At 37.4% G+C, this 23,418-nt stretch overlaps 1 protein-coding gene across 7 annotated transcripts in view; it reads right to left on the reverse strand.

Moving 5' to 3' along the window:
• The window catches only part of LOC136848067 (transcription factor SOX-4-like), a 367,604-nt gene that overhangs the window by 305,088 nt on the left and 39,098 nt on the right, over nucleotides 1-23,418 (reverse strand). For all 7 annotated transcript variants that reach the window (XM_067120259.1, XM_067120292.1, XM_067120282.1 and 4 more), the window contains one exon: nucleotides 21,758-21,794. The gene's annotated coding sequence lies outside the window, so the exon portion shown is untranslated. The remainder of the gene's footprint in view (nucleotides 1-21,757; nucleotides 21,795-23,418) is intronic.

Consider the following 23,418-nt stretch of genomic DNA (forward strand, 5'->3'; position numbering starts at 1 on the left):
TATATATATATATATATATATATATATATAATATGTACCGTACATACGGAAATGTACACATGGGAACGTGTTTCAAGTCATAATAGAAGTTGGAACCTAAGCACTCCATACCTGAGGCTTTTCCCGGACAGGCGTCTAGCGCCTAATATACCAGCGGATTTTACCCAACTTCCCGACCCAGCAGCGAGTGAATTGGTAACCTTACATTCGACTTATCCCTTCACCGTGAGATATGATGGAAATGAACACGCATATATGTAATGTTACCATCACCAATTTTTTCTTTTAAGGAAATGTCGCCAGAAGGCGTTATCCTTCAGGTTTTCAGTAACTATTCAAGGGATGAAGCTGCCAACCCCAAGCCCTTCCCCATGAATGTATGAGGGCTTATTTCCGACGGCGTCTGGTTATTCTTGGTGGTCCCCACAATGTTCTATCTTTTAAAAGGAGTGTTATCACTGCATTCGATTCTGATCCACAGCTTTTTCTTTCTTCCGACTTCTCATTTCCTTCAGGCCTGGTCTAAATGTAGTCTATCAGGATGCCAATTCCATCGGATTCTACATAAGGTAAATACACAAGCAAGCCCAAATTTAGGATTAAAAAATATACAAAGTATTAATGTAGACTATACCTTTAATGTTATTTCACACGTAATTCTGTTTGTTTCATATTTACTTTTATTTGTGTTTCTCTGTTGTTAAAGTATTTCATGCTTAATGAACTTTCTGATACTCGCTCCACTTCAGTACAACACACGTTTTCTTCGGCAAATACCCATTGCAACAATAAGCCTAGATTATTACCTGCATTAATTTACAATATTCCTTTGCTGTTCTGGAAAAGTTCAAGAACGCTCAATGAATAGGCAAAGTCATCCTTTTATTAAATTAATGAGTTATGAAAACTAGGCTAAAAGCCAACCACCGAAGCATTTTCAACCATTCGGCATTCATTCAGACTGAAAAGAGAGTGTTGGAGTAGTTGAACAGCAAGATTAATAGATCCGAAGAATTAATGAGAAAAAGCACGGGGATCTGAAGGTAGAGCTGGGAAAAAGGCCATTGGTTGCACGTAACAGAAATATTCAGAGGCTGGAAAGCAAGCTGAAATAAGAGAAGCGGGAATGGAGGAACAGTAAAAGCCTACAAAGTTGGTACAGCCAGGGGCCAAAGGGACTCTGCAAACACCTACCCTGCATTCTTGTTACTCTATTCTTGTACTTTGGTTGCTGTCATTTCCTTATGTTATTCTTATTTTCACCATGTTATATCCATTTCGGTTCACGTTACGAAATAACACCCACTTTCCTTTTTAACAAAGCGTCCCAGACGACGAAAACTAAATCCTTGCGAGAACAGAGAACGGAATAACAGATGCGCCGTTTGACGTAGGACCTGAATTCTAAAGCACATGAAAATAAGAGAAACAAGTAAAAAATGCCCAGAAGTTTCTTCGGCGCAATCGAGTTTTCTGTGCAGCCGCTACAGCGTTTAATCCAGGCCACCGACAATAGAGCTATCTTTTGGTGGTCTCGGTATAATGCTGTATGAGCCGCGGCCCATGAAACTTTAACCACGGGCCGGCGGTGGCCTGTCCTATATCGTTCCCAGAAGCGCAATTATGGCTAACTTTAACCTTAAATAAAATAAAAACTACTCAGGCTAGAGGGCTGCAATTTGGTATGTTTGAAAAGAAGGCATCGTGCTTACCCCATACAAAAATGGGAATAAAAGCACGTTAAAGAAGAAGAAGAAGAAGAAGAAGAAGATGACCGGAGGGTGGACGATCAACATACCAATTTGCAGCCCTCTAGCCTCTGTAGTTTTTACGATCTGAGGGCTGACAGAAAAAGTGCGGACAGAAAAAAGTGCGAACGGACAGACAACGCCGGCACAATAGTTTTTTGTTACAGAAAACTAAAACTAGATAAAAAAAAAAAAAAAAAAACCTGCTCCCAAGTTTCCACAATAACTCAGTTTTCTCCATTTTCCGAATTCGTATATAAACGATCTGTGTCCTGCTTCGAACGACACAGGCTGATAACGTCCTGCTCGCCTCTTCAGACCCCGAGAAAGAGACATTGGCCGTTGCTGCTCTGCCTCTTTAAGAATGACTTGGAATCTGTGAGAAAGAGGGTCGCTTAGTCCGAGGGAATTAAGCGTTCTTTTTATTAATAAATTGTGCCTACATTCGCTCACCTTTATGTTAGATATTTCATATGTTCTCCCAGTCAGTTTATGAAGGTTGGTAGTCATTATTTTATCTTTTTTTTTCAAGTATGTTTACGTTATAGTTACACAATAATGGCGTCAAATGGATTCCATGAAAAAGAGAAAATCATCCAAGTAATGTTTTCAAGAGTATTTTCTTTCTTTCTTTCTAGAAATGGCCTGTTTCTCTACGACGAGGCAGATTCTGAAGGAAACAGACAGAAAGACAGACAGATAGCTAGATAGATAGAAAAAGGCTCCGTGTAAAAAAAAATCTAAATTGGGTGTAAAAAAAAAATCTAAATTGGAAAAGACGGGAAAACTACACTTGTGTTTCATAGCGACAGGGTTCGTTTACATTTTGGATGACCAAGTGTTTTATGTTTCATTGTTCATCACACTTTTTTTTCGTTACTTTCGTCTCTTTCATCATTATTCCATTTTTTCTCATTTATCATATCTATCTTCACTGAGGGCTGGCGACCGTCAGATATTTAACTCATGTCTTGTTGTGTATGTTACTGCAAAATTTTTCATTAGTGTTCTATTTTGCTCAGATTTCATATTTTACATTTTTTCACTCTTCCTATATCGTTGACAGTCCCGTGAGCATCTTATGACCGCCTTAGGGTTATCACTATTATTATTTGCTATGTTGAAGTCCAGCTGTTCAAACTCTTTTTTATTCAAATGTATTTTTGTGCTGTCTTCCTTGTGCCGCGCTCGGTATATAATAATGATTGGAACTGAAAAATGCACAGTTATAATCATAAAAGCTGTCTTTCTCGTATTTTTTGGTGAAAATCTTCAAGTAAGCAAATAGCTCCCTTTCTTCACAGAGAGAGAGAGAGAGAGAGAGAGAGAGAGAGAGAGAGAGAGAGAGAGAGAGAGGAAAAAAGATCATAAACATGATGTGAAGTGTAAAGTCGTTCTATATCGATGATTGATGAGGACACTCGTGCGTTCCCTATCGGTCCCGCTTCTGTCTGTCGGGTCCGTACAAACATGAGTCAGCTAAAATGAATAGGGCAATGACGTTTGCCTACCCCAACGGTTACCCCCTTCCCCCACGAACCTAACCCCCTTCTCTTCAGAGTCCTCCTCCCCGCCTCTCAGATTCCAGAAACCCTCTCTCTTATTCCGTCCCCTGGCAACCCCCCAGCCCCCTCTACCCACATACCCACCCACTCAGTCCGGACCTTCTCTTTTTCTTGTGGTGTTTCACTTTTTCTGGGTAATGGAAAAGGGCAAAGGAAAAAGAAAAGTTCGAGGGAATGGGAAGGAGAGAGAGAGAGAGAGGAGAGAGAGAGAGAGAGAGAGAGAGAGAGAGAGAGAGAGAGAGAGAGGGCTGGAGGCTGGCTGATTCAAGAAACTTCAGCTCCTTCGAAGACCAATCAGGTGAATGAAGGTCCAGCGTGAAAAGAAAATTGAAACTCCTCAAGGGAAGATGAAAAGGAAGTTTCCAATTTGGGATGGAATTTTGCGGGTCTAGTATTAGAAAACAATGAGTAAATAAAAGGGATACACGAAAATATATTGCGGTTTAATTCTCTATGTCCCTATCTTTCTTTTTGTGACTAATCTGCACAAGTATATATAAGTAAATGTATAAATATGTAGTGTGTGAATGTTATATGTACACTTTTTAGGAACGCGCGAGCACAAATACACACACACACGCACACACACAATATATATATCTTCTTCTTTTAACGTGCTCGTTTTCCCATTTGTATGGGAGTGAGCACGATGCCTTCCTTTGAAGGACTCTGATTTGGCTTTGGGGTAGACTGTAGTCTCGATCGGCTGCCCTGCCTGTCATCGCTTAGACCCCGTTAGCGTATGTACATGTATTGTACCAGTCACCAGCGCCCTTTCTCCCAGCAGCGAGGAGTCGTTGCGTGGTTAGGTCGACAGTCGAGACGTGTGAGGTGTCTGTTATGTTTTTAGAAGATGTTGGAGTGGCTTTGTTTGTGGCACATAATATGATATATATATATATATATATATATATATATATATATATATATATATATATACATATACATATACATATACATACATATATATATGTAAGTATATATATATATATATATATATATATATATATATATATTATATATATATACATATATACTCAGAAAGTCAGAACGAGTGGCTCTGAAAGATGACATGCTTCTGACTCTCTGCTAGTACCATACAGCGTCTGCAACCCACTAGAATCGACTACTTACCAGGTACGTAATCAGCATGTAGATTAAAATAGGTAAAATGAGTTTATGAGGAGTGATCCATATCTCTCCACCCTCACCCTGATTACGAACCTAAAATTGTCTTTTTTTTTTTTTATAAGGAACCAGATATTATCGTCAAAGATAGATCGAACGATACCAATGCTTTTTCTTGATGAAATGGCCTAGCCAGTGTCCTGTTTATACGTAGTGCCTGTCTCTATGACCCTCACGCGGATGTAAAAGGGGTCATTCGCGCACAGAATGTTCGGAACTGAAGAAAATCCTCCCCGAGCTGACAAAAATCGGTTTTGAATTGAACATCCGTTCGTACCAAAGCCATTTCATGCTTGAGTAATAGATATCAAGTTCAGTATATAAAAAGCGATTCTGAACTTTTAAAAAAATGTTTTAGATATAGGTCTTTCTTGAGATGAAAAAAAATCAATCCTATATTGAAGAAAATCCATCATGAACTGAAAAACATTCACTTTTACCTTAAGAAAAACTGCCTTGAACCAAAGAAAACCGGTCCTAAGTTGAAGGAAACTCGTTTTGAGCCGATGGAATCAGTCCTGAACTAAGAATAATTCATCATGAGGTGAATACAGATCATTCCGAACTACTGAGGATATCAGTTTTGTTCTAGAAAAATTACCATCATTAAAGAAAATCTGTCATTAAATAGAAGAATCAGTTCTGAACTGATGAAAATCAATCCTTAACTGAAATGTACCCGTTCTAAACAGAGAGAAAAAAAATCAGTACTGAGCCGCGAAGAGAACTCCCACCCTTTATGGGGAAAGAAATTAGCTCTGCGGTGAAAATAAGAACCAAAGCATAGAAGCTTACAAGTAAAAGAAGATTATGGTTGAAAAAAAAAAGGAAAACCCGCCTTATTTTTGTGAAAAGCCCAGCAAAAACTCCCTTTCAGAATCCTCTTTTTTTTTTCTTCTCCAACATCCCCGCGGACAAGCCAGAGAAACCAGTAACAACGCTTCGTGACTGGGTGGATATTTGCTGAAATTCTCGGAAAACCATCTCTGCGAGATGCAGGAATCAGACTTTTTAATTTTTTTCTTGAAAAGGCGTTTGCCACGAAGTTATCTTGAAGTGATGTGGTCCGGATTTCTATAATGTCATTGTACTGATCGTAAGTCTGTTTGTTCCGTTTGCATATGCGCGTCTGTTTAACTACTTTTCATCCTTTAAAAACGAATGTTGATCAAGATTCATATACTTTTTATACTTCATTATCCTAATCGCAATTCCGGTTCTTCCATCTAAAGTCTGTTTCTTCAGTTATTCGTGCATCCGTTACGTAATACTTATTGTCCTCTACTGCACTTGAATAAATGAGGGTCAGCGTATCACATGATCAGTGCCTGAATGAGTGAATATGGTCTGTACTGAAAGAGTTGTCGCATAACTCATTTTCCTTCTGTCATTTACTAACAGGAAAACGAACGTATCATTTTATGTTAGTATGTATGCACTCTTGTATGTTACTGCGCATGAATGCTGGCTTAAGATAATAATGGAGGAATATTTGCAGCCTAATTACAGGTGACATATATGACAGAAAGCTTGCTTACAGTTGCATAATCAGCGCTACCCAAAATCATTTCTGGTGAAATGTTACGTCAACTTGAATTATCTGTTCGTGCTAAATCATGTAGCGAAAGGCTGTAAATCGAAGACACTTATGAAAAAAGAAGACTGTTTTGTCTTACTTATAATAATAATAATAATAATAATAATAATAATAATAATAATAATAATAATAATAATAATAATAATTTCCGTGGTGGCTGATAACATTTGTCGTCATAATCACTACAGTTATTCTTATACTACAGTTACATTACACTACATATAATCATCATTACGAGAACAACACTAATGACTACGACACTGATGATGATGATGCTAGAAAAAAAAAAAGAATAAAGAAGAAGAATAGAAACGAAATCAGAAATAGGGATGAGGATGACACGCAGTTTTCCCCCTGACAACCTTGACAGTGGTAATCAGTCTCCGGCGTTCCGTACCACCGCGACCTCGTCATTTCCGACCGCTGGGGGCGAGGAGGCGCTTTAGGCCGAAACAACTCCCAGCAGAATCTGTCACGTAAATGAGCATATTGTGCTGTCATGGGAAGTACGCGTTTTTGCATGATCCGCAACAACAACTACAATGAAAATAATAACGAGTGTTTTTGCTCATTCACTTTAATAATTATAAAATAGCAGGTGTATTTGCTTCTTCACGGAATTAACAGTAACGACAGCATCAATAATAATAATAATAATAATAATAATAATAATAATAATAATAATAATAATAATAATAATAACATCTAGCAGACAACAAGCTTGATGTCACAGCTGATGGTAGTATAATAATAAGAGACAAGGGAAACCAAGCAATGAAAACTACAGAATACCTTGAAATTGGTGAAGCTGAGAGAGAGGACAAAAAGAATGTAAAACAGTCCTTTCCTTTTTGGTATGGTAATAATAACAGTATCAAATATAAGGAAACCTTCTAACACGGATACTGCAGAGTGCAGCTCTTGGTAGACCAAAAAAAATTGAAAGCAATTGGTTAAGTAGCTTTTTGCTGGACCGGAGTGTTTAAATCACTTTTCGTGTTTTGCGGTCCCGCTGGGGTCCACTTTAGTGACACAGGTGACTCTTTGGAACTTTCCTTCCCAATATCACGAGCTTATTTTGTTTCATGTATTGTTTTTCTATCTTCGCGATTGTCTAACTTATTCCAGGACAAAGCCCAGGGGGAGAATAAGAGAATTATGAGAATAGTCATCAAAATATTACTGCTGGCAGGTATTTGCCAGCTTATTTAAAAGATGCGACCTCAATTGTGCAGAATTTTGGTATTTCTCGATGTTGCTTAATGACTGAGAACCAACAGTTTTCCGGTCAACTGCAAGTATATCAGAAAAGTGAAAATATCAACAGATATCAAAGGAAGGGCACACTTGCAGTGGACTTGAATGTTTGAAAGCAATATTAATATGGGACACTAGCCGATAAACCCCGCTGAATCACTGTCATAGCAGCAAGACGCAGAGTCATATCCGTTGTCAAACACATTCTAACTAATGTTGAATAATGGAGACGTCTTGCGTGTGAGCTTGTGCTGACAGCACTGTCATTTTCAGAAGAAAATGTGAGTAGGTTACACGAAAAGTTGAACGGACGGCTGAATGTAGACTAAACTAGCCCAAATCATCTGTTGCATATTCCAGGCTATACTGTTCACAGAATTCCCTTGGGAAAATAGCATAGATGAACAAAAGAATATACAAATGAAAGGTGAAATATCAACGTAAAAACAAATGTGCAAAAAGAATCAAGTTCAGATAAGATGTTCAAACACTGAACGTAAAAGATGAATGTACTTAAGGGTTAACTCAGAACAAAGTTAAAGATACATTCTTGTAAGAAAGCTTAAAAGGTAACCTCATAACTTTCTCTTACAAAGCCTTTGAAAGAGAAGTTAGGTATTTGTAACTACAAAACATTTACTCATACAGCCTCCTTAAGCGATCATAAAAGAAGCCGACTTCCTAACTTTTTATTGTACAGTTACCAGAAGAAATATTATAAAGCATAACTTCCTAGTTCTTCTTTGTAAACCTTTAAAATAGAAATTAGAAAGCATAACCTCCTCACTTTTTCTTGTACAGTTTTTAAAAGAGCAACTGGGAAATAAAGCATCCTACCTTTTTCTCACATATATAATTAAATGAAAATTAGAGAGCTTAAAAAGCCTAGCGTCACGTTTTTTCACACGACTTTTTGAAGTAAAGCTACAGAAGCATAATTCCACTGCATTGCCCTTAGACGAGACCCTAGAACAGAGGAGCTTAAGCACAGTTTCCCAAGTACTCTTAAGAAAAATTTGAGAGCAGCAACTTCATTATCTTTTCCTCACACAGCTTTAAAAAGAAAACTTAGATAAACAAAATTTCATGGGTTTTACGCATAAAGCAGATGTGAACTTAGAAACGCATATCTTCAAATAATTTCCTACAATAGCCTTTAAGAGAGAGTTTAAAGAAGCGTAGCCTAATATATTTTTCATCATAGAGACTGCGGTAGTGCCTCTTTGAACGTGAGGAAATCCTTAACTCATTTAACTCTGTGTAATTTCGGATTTTATTAGTAAGTTTGGGATCTAAGAGTCTACCTCCTTACGTAAAAGTCTTTGACCTCCACCTGCTTGGAACTTTCGATAACAATGAAGGCCGAATTCACTTGTAAACTAAGGAAGGAGGTGGCAAATAATGATTTGATGTTTTTGATAGGCCACTGGATACAATATCACCTTTATGGCGCAAGTTTTATTCAGATTCCCCGCGATCTCTCTCTCTCTCTCTCTACACACACAAAACACATGTCCAGTGCACAAATTCCTGTGAAACAGTATGAAATCTAGGATAACTGATGTACAAGAATAAGTGATGAATGTGGAGCGATCTTGAATATACAGCAGACTGATGTCATTGAGACAATTTTTCAAAAACCTGTATCATAATTGGCGATTCTATAGGTATGGGGGTATAGGGTAAAACCCAGACCAAAACTTAGCCCTACCTTCCTTTAGATTAATCTACCAACAACAATTGCCCTTAATCATTTCGATGAGAATCTTCTCTTGAGGCGTCAGTGGAAGGGTGGAGTACTCAGTTGATTGACTATGTCCAGTTCCCTGACGTTACTCTTATATGGTTAGTATCTGTTGTAAGAGGTGATGATGAGGGTTAGATTGTGCGTATGACAGCTAAATTACAGTGCACGTTACAGTACGTATACATAGTTCAATACACCCTGCATATCGACTAATAGGTTGAAAGGTTATTCATATATATATATATATATATATATATATATATATATATATATGTATGTATATATATATATCATGTATATATATATATATCATCATATATATATATATATATAATATATATATATATATATATATATATATATATATATATATATATATATATATATATATATAATGTGTGTACACATACACTTAATCCATTGAATGAGCAGGAAGAGGAAAACAACAGACAAATCCGATAATAATATCCGACACAAGTGAAGCAGCTATGCAGCAATCTTGGAATTAAGGAAGGAAAGGAAAGATAATTTATTTTGCAACGAATACACTTATTGCCTCCTCTTCATCCAATGCATGAAGTGGGGAGTGTACTCTCAGTGTCTGCAATAATTCTTGAAGGTAAATGAGGTTGCTGAGTCAGTTTTTGCATGCGAGATGAGTATCCACTCAGTTTAAAAACAACGTGACGATGCTCGGCAATCACCGTCAGATGCTGATGATATTGTCTTTGTTATGTGAGACGCGCAGCTGAAGAGTTGGCGGATTCTGTGACTCACTGAAAACGCCTTTCTGAATACAATGGACCTCGTCGTCATATTGATATTCTGAAATCGCATAGTAGTCTTCTAAGGTCAGTCCTTGGGGCGCATACCCTCGGGCGGCTGTGGCATTTCCGTGCCCTTCACCGCCAAACAGTTAGTCTTGTTCTTGCTTTATAAGGCAGAATGTCATTTTGCTTTTTAAACAGCTGGATTTGCCAGTCCGATCTCGCCAAACCCTGTCATTGTTTATTCAACACGAGAAACCTCTGGTTTGCTATTCTTTGACTTTCTATCAGACTCGCATTTAAATTAAAGACACCACTTGGGACGGACAATAATAGGTTTTCCATTTCTTTTCGTCTATAGCGGTTAGTATTTCCCTCACACTCTCACTCTCTCTAACCAGCATTCGATTTCTAACCTAGCCAGTGAATCTTGTACCTGCTTATTAGCCGACTACCATGAGTCGCAGCTGGGGTGGAGAGAGAGAGAGAGAGAGAGAGAGAGAGAGAGAGAGAGAGAGAGAGAGAGAGAGAGAGAGGCTCCGTCAAAATGTATAAACTGAAACGGGAGGGTAGCAACAAGGTAATCCTTAGCCCAACGGGATGAACACCTTTATGAGACATTCATAAAATATTCTTTCTCTCGCAATCAATCTTGTGACGCCACATAACTCTTAATCAATCTGCAAACCATTCTCTCGCACTCTGTCATTGCAAATAACTCCTTATAAACTCAATCACTCCCTTCTTTATCAAATCTTAATCTGTCTCTCACTCTCACTCCATCAAGAAAGGTTTGAAATTTATTTTTCACTGCGAATTATCATTTTACTTAATGACCAACGCTGTCCGCTATCCTGCAGCATTCGGGATGATATTAGTTCCTAAGAATAAACAAACTTGCTTTTCTCCTTGCATTTCTTATCTTCGTTTTCCTGGATAATGGCGATACAAAGAGGTGACGTCAGCTCATTTTGTCTGGAGTGTTCAAAACCATTAGGATACTTTACCTCTTCCTTTTTTTTCTATAGCATGAAGTGGAAACAGAAGGTATGTGGAAATGGTTTTGAGCCAGCAAGGGCAGACGGGTCATTGAAAGAGAGAATAAAAAATAATGACAGGAGAGAGAGAGAGAGAGAGAGAGAGAGAGAGAGAGAGATGTATAAGCAAACTGCAGGCAGGCAGGCAGACAGACAGGCAGGCAAGAAGGGTACAAACACCAGCAGGGAAGCGGCAGGCTGCTGCCATCCATCGCCATCGCCTTCAGTAGGAGGACGGGAGGAAGAGGACCCTCCTTGGGTTCGCTCCTCCAACTTCACCACTCCTCCGATATCCTTCTTTTTTCACGATGATCTGAACAATTTCTGTGATTTTCATCATGCAAAAATATTCATCAAAATGAATCTAGCATGAAGGAATAAAACCAAAAGGGCAATTTCCCGACTGCCAATAAAAGCCCAGCAATTGTGCGAGTTAATAAGTTTTTCAGTCCAAACTCGCCGCAGAAAAGACCATAGTAAAAGTCCTCGGATATTAGAATCGGCATCAGAGGCACCTCGAGGGAGTGGCCCACGAGGCGGAAAGCAAAGACCCTCATATTTTCACATAAACGGAGCTTCTCTGACAAATCATGAATCGGTTTCGTCTGAAAACCTATTAAAGAATCGTATGCGATTATGCGTTCTCGCTTCGGGTGGTTTCATTCGGTCATTTATACCTGTCTAGAGCATGTGAACCATAGACCCCTGACCAAGGACAGCTGGGAAAGGATTTTTCTTAAGGTTTCGACTCGCTTTTCTCAACGTTTCGATTGAATCCAGACTCAATCCATCCGACTGCAATGTAAAATCCTTTGCTTTCGCATCGACAGAGTCGCGAATACTTTTTTCTTTTTCCTGAGTTGGGACGGAAATCATAAAAATGTTCCGCTCATCTGAACGTGAGAGTAACGTGATTTTTGTGCAAAGTACAGTTCTCCAATTACTGCGAACGATGCCATTAGAGAATACGTTAAGGTCGTGTAATAATTTTTGCTTACTTGACATGAAGTGTTCATACCCTCTACTCTATAACGACGTGCTTATTAAAAAATAGAAGAGGGAACAAACTTCCAATTCCACGTCCATGCTGACAGGTATTTGTTTATTCCGTGCAAGTTCACAATTGATATACAATTACTTCGCTGAAAATAACAACTGCCATTCTCATTCGTTGGTTTGCAAACACTGCAAAATTCCGCCGCGACGTAACTTACTATGTAAGACGTATGTACTTGATATGAACGGTTATGGATTTACAATAAAACAAAATACTGCATATATAGCTATCTGTCAGAAACGCGGGTTAGGATGGGGGCGGGTGGGGAGTGGGTTCAACCCTGACGTCTCCCCAAGGCTACATTGGGGCGGGGGGGTGGGGACCTTGGAGGAAGCAGGGTGAGAACCCTCGGGCTATCCTGACCCTAGCCCGAACCCCCACCAACTTCCTAACAAAAACATGGACAGACAGGCACACTCACACACGCGAGGGCACACATACTAGCAAAGGCAGCCAACCTACTGAGAATATCTGAGTACGAAAGAATATTTTTCATGGCACGGTATCAGCGGACAGATGGCCTTAAGGCGGACGATTAATCGTTCTTAAACAAACTGAAAACGAAACATGGAAAGTGATGCCCTATTGAATTTTAACGATTGGCTGTACCGAGTGTGCAACTGAAGTAGAAAAGGCTCTGATCTATGCAAATGTACGTCATTCTTCTATGAATAAAAGATTTTGCAAAAAAGTAGTTATTTTGATAAGTTACGAAAGTACACAATAAATCTTAGTGTTTATGTTATAACGATTATAGCACAAGTTCATGTGTGAAGTTACCGAGATGGTGCAAAACTGACAAACTTCTTGTGCATTGTGAAAATAACGCTAAAGAAATTCGTCAAAGTGATTAGCTATCATTCATTCATTGAGAAGAAAAGTGTAAAAAAAAATAAAATAAAATAAACTGAAACCAACAATATACAGGCGTAAATGTGAATACATTCACCAACCCACAGCCAACGTGAGTTTACATTGTTATTGGTTCCACTGTTCTTCTTATTTCTTATTCTTTATCTTCTCTGGACTCTTCCATTCTCGAAAATAAAGATCCGGGACCGAAAACGCAGTAAGACCATGATAGAGAATTAAAGTGCCAAAGTGCCAACTATGGTCTCAGTTGCGCATCCGCCAAAAAAAAAAAAAAAAAAAAAAAAACTTACCCAACTCTTACTGAATGGACTGCTCTTAAATTTTCAGTCACTATGCCTACGTAAGGAGATTTCGGTTTTTCTAAAATTTCATCATTAACCATTACTTGTCTCAAATAAAACAGTAGAAAACTACAATTCTATTAAAACATTGGCTTGCCTTTAGAGTAAATATCCATATCAACATGAGTGGAGTGAGCAGTATTGCTTCATTTGGTTTCGTTTGTTTGTCTCTTTGCTTGTCATCAAGGTTACACCAAAAGTTACACGAGTTTTATTTTATTCTTTAGGGAGAAGGAACCATTACAGGGTGGACCGCTCAGCTTAGGTAGAGGTTTGCGGTCTCCAAACGCTCTTCTCCTCTTTATGTGTCGTGGCGGAGACGATAAGGCACTAAATAGTTGTATTCATGCATAGGGTGGTGGCTAAGAAAGGGGGGAAGGACAAGAAGTGTAGTGCGATGGTGTTATATTGAAGGAATGGGTACTAAAGACTCCTGATGAAGAACGAAGTTCTGGAAACCCGGAAACACTGATATCAGATTAAACTGGCCAAGTGCCAGTGCAGTTTCTTATGAAATATGGAGTGGAAAGGATTCTGCTGGTTCTTAGAATTAGAATGGCAAATGCAAATAATGAACCCATCCTTGCTGAGACTGATAACTTCGACATAGTACCTGTAGCAGTAGAAGGTCAAAAGGGAGTGAATGGATCCCTCAAGGGTAGTTACCGTGAAAAGAGAAGTATCCATTTTGGGGGACAGAAGGGATCTTAAATTAAGGTGAAGGAACGATGATGACAAAGCAAAATTCCTATAGGCAGTTATGATGATGAAGAGAATTTATAAATGGGATCATTTACCGACAACAAAATTCCAATTTGAACCTTGTAATCAGTCAAAAGAAATAAAAGGAAATTTCATTTGATATGTCATCAAACAGAACTGAAACGAACCCTAGGGGATTTGAAGGATATGCAAGTAATAACTGTCTTGCCGGCAACATGATTACATCAATAATACACCATAAAGAATAACATTGTCCTTGATGTTTTGGAAAATGCAAATAAAAACTGAGAGGCAAAGTCGTCGTCAACTACAGCTTGACCAGGAGGGTTGATACTTGTAAGTTTTTGATCAGTGAAGAACTACAAAAGAGTGGATGGAAGAACAGAATTCTGAGGATCAAAAGTGAAATGAGAAATTAAATATATATTGCACCACTAACGTTATTTAGTACAAAGTAGTTTAATAAAAGAAAATAAAATAAGATAACAGAACGAAGTACTAAAATGTTATGAGAACAGTTTGGCCAATAAAGTACTCTGTCGTGTTCTTTTAAATGCCTCAAAGATGTGACAGCAACAAAGCGCCCCTCCAATACAAGACAAAGAATGACCCCAAATATCGGTGTAGGGAAGGTGCTGCAATAACTTATGTGGTACGGTACTAAAAAACCTCTTTATCTAACCTAGTTCTTTTATGCTGCCTATTTTGAAGTCCTGTTTCCGATTTTACTGAACTCATTCACTGTCAAAGTTTGGAGAGTGAGAATGAGAATTATAATGTGGAGTTATTATATTCATAACCGTAATGAATCTGAAGAAGAATAGGGTGCAACTTTTGTAATTTATGTGAATGCAATTTAACTTCAGCGACCGAATTTGTAAGGAAGCTTTAATTAAAGTGAAAGGCTATTCCTACGTACGCTGTCAGATGTTACTCTGTAATTATTAACCCGACTAATATTATGAGAATTAAATGTGCATATATATATATATATATATATATATATATATATATATATATATATATATATATATATATATATATATATATATATATATATATGCACATTTAATTCTCATACTAATTCTCATCACTATTAGTTAATAATTACAGAGTAACATCTGACAGTTCTTTCACTGCTGCTTTCTGACAGTTCTTTCACTGCTGCTTTCAGAATTTGCAAAAAGATAACAATTCCTTGGATTTTTAAGTACTCTACGCAACATTAATATCAAAATGAAAGAATTGCACTTAGCAACCTCATGAAACTACTTAGTTAAATTATTTCTAAAAGAAATTATTAAGCCCAAAAAAAGATATTTCATTAAAATACCATCTTTATCTTTGAGACAATTCAGAAATTCACTCATATCACACGTAGAACTACATGCTTTCGAAATTAACACTCATTCGAATATAGCGCTCAAAACGCTCAGGAGAATACTACACCACCTTTGTTCGAACCTTATCTTTTTTTTTTTTTTTTTGAGAATTTCCATCGTGCGTAATTGCATCTAACGTTACTCCAATTTCATCTACGTCTATGTATCATATTAGCCTTTTCATCCAGATGAAAATCAAACATTGTTTTAATAATTAAACAAAGGGTTAACTCCTCCGAGTTCCTCTTCTTTGATCTTCTTCAAGAAGCAAAGCTCTCTGCTTGCCGAGAGCAATCAGTTTGCTTTGCTCAATTGAGCGAGATTACTTAATTAGCTTCGAGGCGTTGGTATGCCTGTTATTACGTTCTCTCCCCTGCCTTATCTATTTTCTGCTTGCAATAACAGCGCTCAGGACTGAAAGCTTTTTTTTTAGTAGCGATTAATGATAACTTTGTTATAGCTGCTGCTGACGATGATGCGAAATTAGATTAATTGTGATTGATTGTAATGAAGATCAAAACATAATTTCCTGTAAAGATGCAGCACTACGTTATTATCCACTAAATGAAATGTTGCTGGAACTCAAAACTAGCTGTCAATCTATGCGTTCAATCGCATAAATCTAATGCCATAAATAAGTAAAAAAGAACATAGTGAAAAACAAGATCAGGAAAATAGCCAAATTCATTTCTACTATATGCAGAGGATTCTGAGAGAAATGAGCTTGTATCTCCGTCATTAAATGGGTGGTATAATGAAGAAGAACATAATAATCTTATTTCAAAGGACTTAGGCACCGTTTGGGTAGACTTCTATTTAAGTAAATTCCAAAGGGAGGAGTTATGTTTCGAGGGTAGCGGATTACATTTACTGTACATTTATATTCGGTTTACAATGCTATGATCTCATATTAAATCATTATTACGCTAATGATCAATTTCAGAAAATGCACCGAAGAAACACCAGGGAAGAGCTGCAATATTAGTTATAGAGGTTAAATACTGTAATTATATAATGTAGATAAACGAGATAATGTTACAGAAGCCATATAACGAAAAGTATGGATGTCAACAGATGGACTTTTGTTATTCAAACCTAAGAAAACAACACCCCGCCCCCCGAAAAAAGTGTATCCATGTGGATGGGTTGGTGTATGTGTAAGAGTATTTAAAGACCGTACTAAAATTATTTGTGAGGAACCGAACTGCCGCCTTCCGTATAATAACAACACTCTAGAAACCATATTCAACCCTTGATTATCCCGCAGGAGGAACACAAAACCTGACCACTGAGGCATAATCAGGGGTCCAAAATTAGGTTCTGTGGCTGTAAACTTGACACTCCTACAGGAGTTGAGACACATCGCGAACTCGAGGGTCATCTAGTTTGTTTAGTCCTTCCTGCCATCCACTTCCAGGATGAGGAATTATCTTCATTCGTTTGTGTTTTCAGAGGAGCTTAATTAGTTATCTCTATGTCTTCGCCATAAGGAAATTAATTTCGTTCATGGCGCTGAAGGAAATACATGCAATCGCAATCTCTTGTGAATAATTTATCATTATTTTAATAAAATTCTAGATAATTACTGACTCGTGGGTTCATCCTCAGTAATACTTTAATTATCTGATGTTTGGAGACAGAGAATTTCGCCCTATATCTTTATCGTATCCTTCAATTCGCGTAAATATGCCATTAATTAAAAGTTCATTTTACCATAAGTATATATATATACATACTTACATATATATACATATATATGTATATATACATAAAGTAAGAAATGACAACCATATATATATATATATATATATATATATATATATATATATATATATATATAAAGTAAGAATGACAAGAACTATAATTTTGCATGTCTGAGAATTTCATTCAGCCACAGAAATGAATGAAAAAAAAAAAAAAAAGAACGATTCCTAAATATTATCTCATTCTGCACATTTGTTTGTTTATCCTTCATCCCGCCCGTTATTTTTTGTTTCCATTCAATTCTGAGATTATTTGTATTTCCCAACTGGCATCATACCACGGGCTCTTAAGAATGAAAAGCGGTTTTCATCAACGAGGATTTATTTTTTTTCCCCCATCATCTTTTTTTACAGGGTTTTTCTGCCGCGATTTCAATACACCCTCATTTACTCAGCCTCTCTGATCTCCAAGTAGATTTTTAGCTCCTTATCCATTTTTCCCCTGAAGACGAGTTCTATGTTTGGGAGAATCCGCCGGGTAAAATCTTCAAAGATCTCCAGTCATTACGACAGAGCGCTCAAAAGAATCTAGAACTCTAGAAAAATATCTCGAGAGTTCTTTTTCTCTTTCTTCGCGTGTTAATCAATGATTTCCAAGAACGTTCTTGAATGCGATGCGAAACACCTCACAAGAGCTTATTATACATTATAAAGTATCTCATCTAGAGCCTCCCCTGAGCTCCACGCCCTCTCCTTACACACACACACACACACATTCACACAGGCATACAAACGAACACGCTCACATTCGCCTACCCACAACTCATCAAAAACTATGGCCCCGACACGCAGGCTTCCGGAGAGAGAACATTTTTGCTGCAATTACCTGGTGTGTGGATCAGTAACATGGAACGATGGCCTTGCATGGCGAGAATCGACTTCCAAACATACATACACATACATACGCACATTCACATTCACAATGAAACAGACAAACGCACAAACACCCAAACGGTGGTTCGTTCCCTCATGAATTCCTCCTGGAGATATGTGCCGTTTTTCTGGCAGCGAATTACGAGAAACTTTTCGGGTAGAAATTATTCTCAACTCTGTCGCGTAATTTGGGTGGCACGAAACTAATAACTGGACAGCTCCGCATCATTAAGAAGGATACAGAGAAAATGACCAATTTGTTGCAATTTTCACCTCTGCCTGTTTTTTCAGGGGTTTGTAAGGTGCACGAAAACGAGGTATTCGGTAAACACGATTTAATTTAGGAACCTGCAGAAAATACATTACTAAACAAAATGAAAAGTGAAATAATATAAAAAACAGGTAAAACGAAAACCAATATATAAATACCTTGCACTGTCCTAAGATCAATGTTTGAATGGAGTTCTGAAATGCTGCAGGGAATTTCAACCTCCAGCGATTACAAGGAAAAATGGAATTACGCTATAATAATAATAATAATAATAATAATAATAATAATAATAATAATAATAAACCTTTTCTCTAAAAGTGGGTAACCGCAAAGTAAAAGTATCAGCAGTTACTGTCATCTTCTTGCGGCTGATGGAGCTGTGATGAACCCCAGCGTAAAATATTTCATAGTTTTAGAAATACATCATGGTGTTCATGGTTTCATCATCATCAGCTTAAGAATCTACCTTGACTGAAATACGTCGTTTATATCTACATCGTAAATACGTTGTCCATTTCAAGATTAAGTTCCTCTCGTTCTAATACCGAGTTATTCTTTTCTTTTAATTTCCTGTACACGACTACCTATTATTGAAATTCGTCTGAGTTGCTTCCAAGTTAACATTTTAATCCCATGTTCGTCTGACCTTTAATAAATAATGCTTAATGCAGATCAGAAGTACAGGTGAACAACTAAAGCATGAAGAGAGAGAGAGAGAGAGAGAGAGAGAGAGAGAGAGAGAGAGAGAGAGAGAGAGAGAGAGAGAGAGAGAGGGTATAAATATATTTCATGGATAAACTACACAAGAATTACGAATTTCTTATTGTATAAATTTGTGAGACATGACCAGTTTCACATACAGATTATGTACACATGAACGAAAGATCTGGAACAATCTCTGTCTGTCTGAATCTAATACGTAAAGGATTACAATGAACATGAAAAGGGTTATTAATAAATTTTACATAAAATGTACGAAATTTAAGGAATTAGAAAGGCACACCATAAAATGGGCATTTATCTGCACATGTATGTTAATGTTCATATATGGCTGCACATAAAGTAAGATTTTCATTTTTGGTATAAAGTTTTAAGAAAACTCGGAGCCATATATTTCCTACTGGATTCTTCATCTTCATCCTCTTTTACTTCATGTTTTCACGTACTTTCGTTATCTTTTTGTTTATGAATATCAAGGATCTCAACGACTTGGAGAAGGTAAATGAAGGCAGTTTGGGTGTAATCAGGCACGAGGAAACGTACGAAAAAAAAGAAGCTTAAAAAAATACCGAGGCTCATTTACTCAACTCATTTGGTCTAACGCTAATGCCTTCGAAGTTCTTTCGTATTTAGTTTGGGTCGGGAAGTAACTCATTTCGGATGATTTACGATCCTTGGAATATGGCTTCCAGTCCTACCAGTATATGGGCCTTTGTCACGCATCGGCCATTTAAACTCCTTCGGACGGACTGGGTGCAGCTACAGACGAAAAGAAAAAAGAAAAAAAAATGGGGGGGGGGTGTTCTTATGAATGTCGGGGGTGGAAGAATGTGGGGAGGACGATGTTTGATCAGGACCTTGTTCTTCAGAAGACTGATTCCAAAGGGAAGATTCTAGGTGAATATTTCATGCTCTTTCTCTCGTCAGTTTGGGAGGCATATTCCATTTGCCTGGAATTAGTCGTACCGGTGACATCATTCGGGAACAATTCACTTAACATCCTGTGAACCATATTTCATCCACGTCAGTGTCATACTTTCATTTACGGGTCCCTGGGAACATTTCCCATTCATAAATCTATTTGTCATTCGAGCCAAACACCATTCACTACTCTCAGAGTCATATCATATTTACCAGTCTGTCAATCATATACATATATGAGGAGTTACTGTGCCATTATAAAAGTCATATCGTCTAATGTTATGGGTTATTTACAACTTCACGAGTTCCGTGGCAAAAGCCACTCTCCAAGCCATACCATTTGTCATTCATCAAGTTATATTTCATTCAGCGCACTTCAAGATATCTTGCATAAATCAGTCTATGGCAAAAAAAAAAAAAAAAAAAAAAAAAAAAAAAACTGTGGTCAGCCCCACAATCGATGTCAAATTCCGGAATTTCCAGATTGGTAGCTAGGTGTGTTGACTGGTTTATCTGCTTATTTACTATAAACTGATGTCGCAATCACGAAGTTCATCAATACCAAATGATGATGGACGTAATCACAATCTCTCCGAAGCAATAAATTTACAAATTAACACCCAGTTGGACAATTGCTAGCATAAAAGAAACTGACTTCATTTAATAGTGTTAAATTTCCTCTAAAGTAACTTAGTCTCTCTGAGCCTATGATATTTTGTCTTTTTTCTTTTGTTTCTTCCTCAAATGGTCCACAGGTTTTATGGAAAATCCATGGATGATCTAAGAAACTTCAGAGACCTACCTCATTAAACTGTGGTGGATTACTATCGCCTATCACCCAGTCACATATTTCCATGAAATTTCTATGAAAAACCGGAAAAGAACTACAGCCCAAACCATTAGATTTCGGTAAATATTCATTAAAACCCTTGCACAAAATTTCCTAAAATTTTGGAAGGGTCGAGTTTTTGCATTTTCCAAACCATGCCTAACATGGAACTTTACTATAATTCCTAAAAATATCGTGGTTATTCGTGAGACAGCCATTCCATTAGATAATGGCAATCTTATCATTATCCAGCGACAGGTTTCCATAATATTTATAATGAAGGGTGAAGATATCTCAGAAACCGGACCATTATATCTTAGTGTATCATTCAGTAAAGACTAAATTTCCTGAAATTAGCATCGACGTTTGGTGGATATCCTATTCATGCACTAGCGGAAAGAATTTCTTGGAATTTTCTTCCTTGTAACCAAGGACAGCAGCTTCCAGACACTGGCTGATAAAAAGAAAGTGCTGAGCATTTTTCTGATGTTTACAGCCAAACTTTGTTGTCTTTCCTTCGCCCCTTTCAGATCTATAATGCAAAAGTCCTAACCCTTCCCTCTGCTCGGTACCAACGCCCCGTTGTTTGCCGAAGGAAATTACCAAGTCTGGGGACATTATTTATGGAAGAGCAAGAACATTTCCGAGAGAGCCTGTCGAAGTGAGCCTAAGCTACCAACGATGAATACTTGAAAAAATCGTTCTTACTTAACAGTTGCTACCGAAATGCTAGGTCAAACCTAGGAAAATATTTAATTATGAAGCGTGTTAAGAAAATGGAGCATGGAGTTCAATACACGGATCTGCAGGTGTCGTTTGGTTCCATGATGAAAGAGGATGTATGCTATTTGACACAGCTATTAACAGCTGTGCTCGAGGGTTTACTTATGCATACTCGAAAATGCGTTCACATATTATATAAGTGCATAAATACGTGTACATATATACATATACATTATATATATGTATATATACATATATAAATATACACACACATATATATATAAACATATATATGTGTATGTAGGTATGTATATATGCATATGTGCGCCTGTATATGTGTACAGATACCTAAAAATATAAACAAATTAACCTTACCTTAACCAGCGCCAAACTGGATAAGCACGGACAAACTCTGAAAACAAAGAAAAAAGAAGTGAGCTAGAAATGCTACAAATAGGAAAGTGGAAATAATGCTCGTAACAGTTTACACTAATGATCACATATTGCATGCGGTATATTATGTCAAGTAAAGCTTGATGTTAATTTATATACGATCTATTCCCGCACAAGCTACAAGTACCCTTGCTGGCACAAGGTCTGCTTAGTCTACAATAATATCAACAATTTAGAATCTTGTACTGTTTATGGAAAAAGTAATAGTAACTTTTGAACTCGGGGAAGAAATTCCGCGTCTGGAATTAAATATGAATACCGTCTTTTCCCCAACCGCCTCAAAGGAGAAGTCTGAGGGCCGTTACCTCAGAAAGGAACTACATTCCATATAAGGAGAGAGAAGTCCAATATCCAATAGGAGAGGCCATTCAGTAGAAATAACAGAGCATCTAAATAGCTTCTGTTATAGCTACAGGTAGAGACTGCGTATTTTTAAGCACATACAAACATGTTTTGTATACGGTTAATTGATCTGAAGCCGTACCCACGTGCACACACACACAAATACACACGCACACAAACATATATATATATATATATATATATATATATATATATATATATATATATATATATATATATATATATATATATGCACACACATCACGAAGGAAGTAATAGGGAAAGGCACCCTCATCCTCTAACAGTTTATTTTCAATGCCGACGTTTCGCGACGAATTCCAAGTCGCATTTTCAAGGCTATGAAATATAATTTGCGAGCATTAATAACAAATTAATTTACGGAGATGTGCAATGGCAACAGCTGTTTATGCAGTAAAAACATTTAAAACAAAACACCTCATTCTAAGACAAGTCAATTATAAGTAAAAGGAGTTCACTAAAATCTTAAAACAACCTACCTATATGAAAGAAAGAGCAAGACTAACATAAATAAATAAAAAAAAGAATGAGGAAAACCAGTTGCCCAAACTAGGCTATAAACACTTTTACTGAAGACGGCTATTTAACCACGGTACAGTCTTTTTGATAATTATGGATTCTAGGATGGTTAAGTCGTTGTGGTTCAGCACTTGGCCTAGGATGGAAAAATCCTTGCTGTCAATATAAGTTTTACATAATTTTGAATGATTACGTATATTTGATAGTTCAGGATTATATAATCTGCTACCTGTTCTATGAATTATGCCCTTGTGGAATCTATGCGGACCTTCAACAGCCTCCTCGTGCATCCCACGTATATCCCGTGATCACATCCCGGGCAAGTATATTTGTAAACAACGCTGGACGAAAGCAGAGGACTGAGTCGGTCTTTGACTCTAAACAGAGACCCTATTGTTAAGGGATTTTTCGGGATGATTTCCAGACTCAAAGCAGGAAAACTCTTTTGAATAACGGCTGTGCATTTTCTCCTGTTTGACGACCTTCCACATCGAAATATCCGTTTTAATGAAATATTTCAGTAATAACTGTTTTCCTTTACGACTTTTTTGCAGATCCCTAAACAAATTGCTAATGCAGAAAATGACTCAATCAACACCTATATCTGCTGTGCCGAAACTGAAGATGTATGCAAGTTTCCTTTTCGTGCATAATGATACTTTCAGTAGAAAATGCACAGCCAT

Source organism: Macrobrachium rosenbergii, chromosome 2, assembly GCF_040412425.1.
Source record: "Macrobrachium rosenbergii isolate ZJJX-2024 chromosome 2, ASM4041242v1, whole genome shotgun sequence".
Lineage (NCBI taxonomy): Eukaryota > Metazoa > Arthropoda > Malacostraca > Decapoda > Palaemonidae > Macrobrachium > Macrobrachium rosenbergii.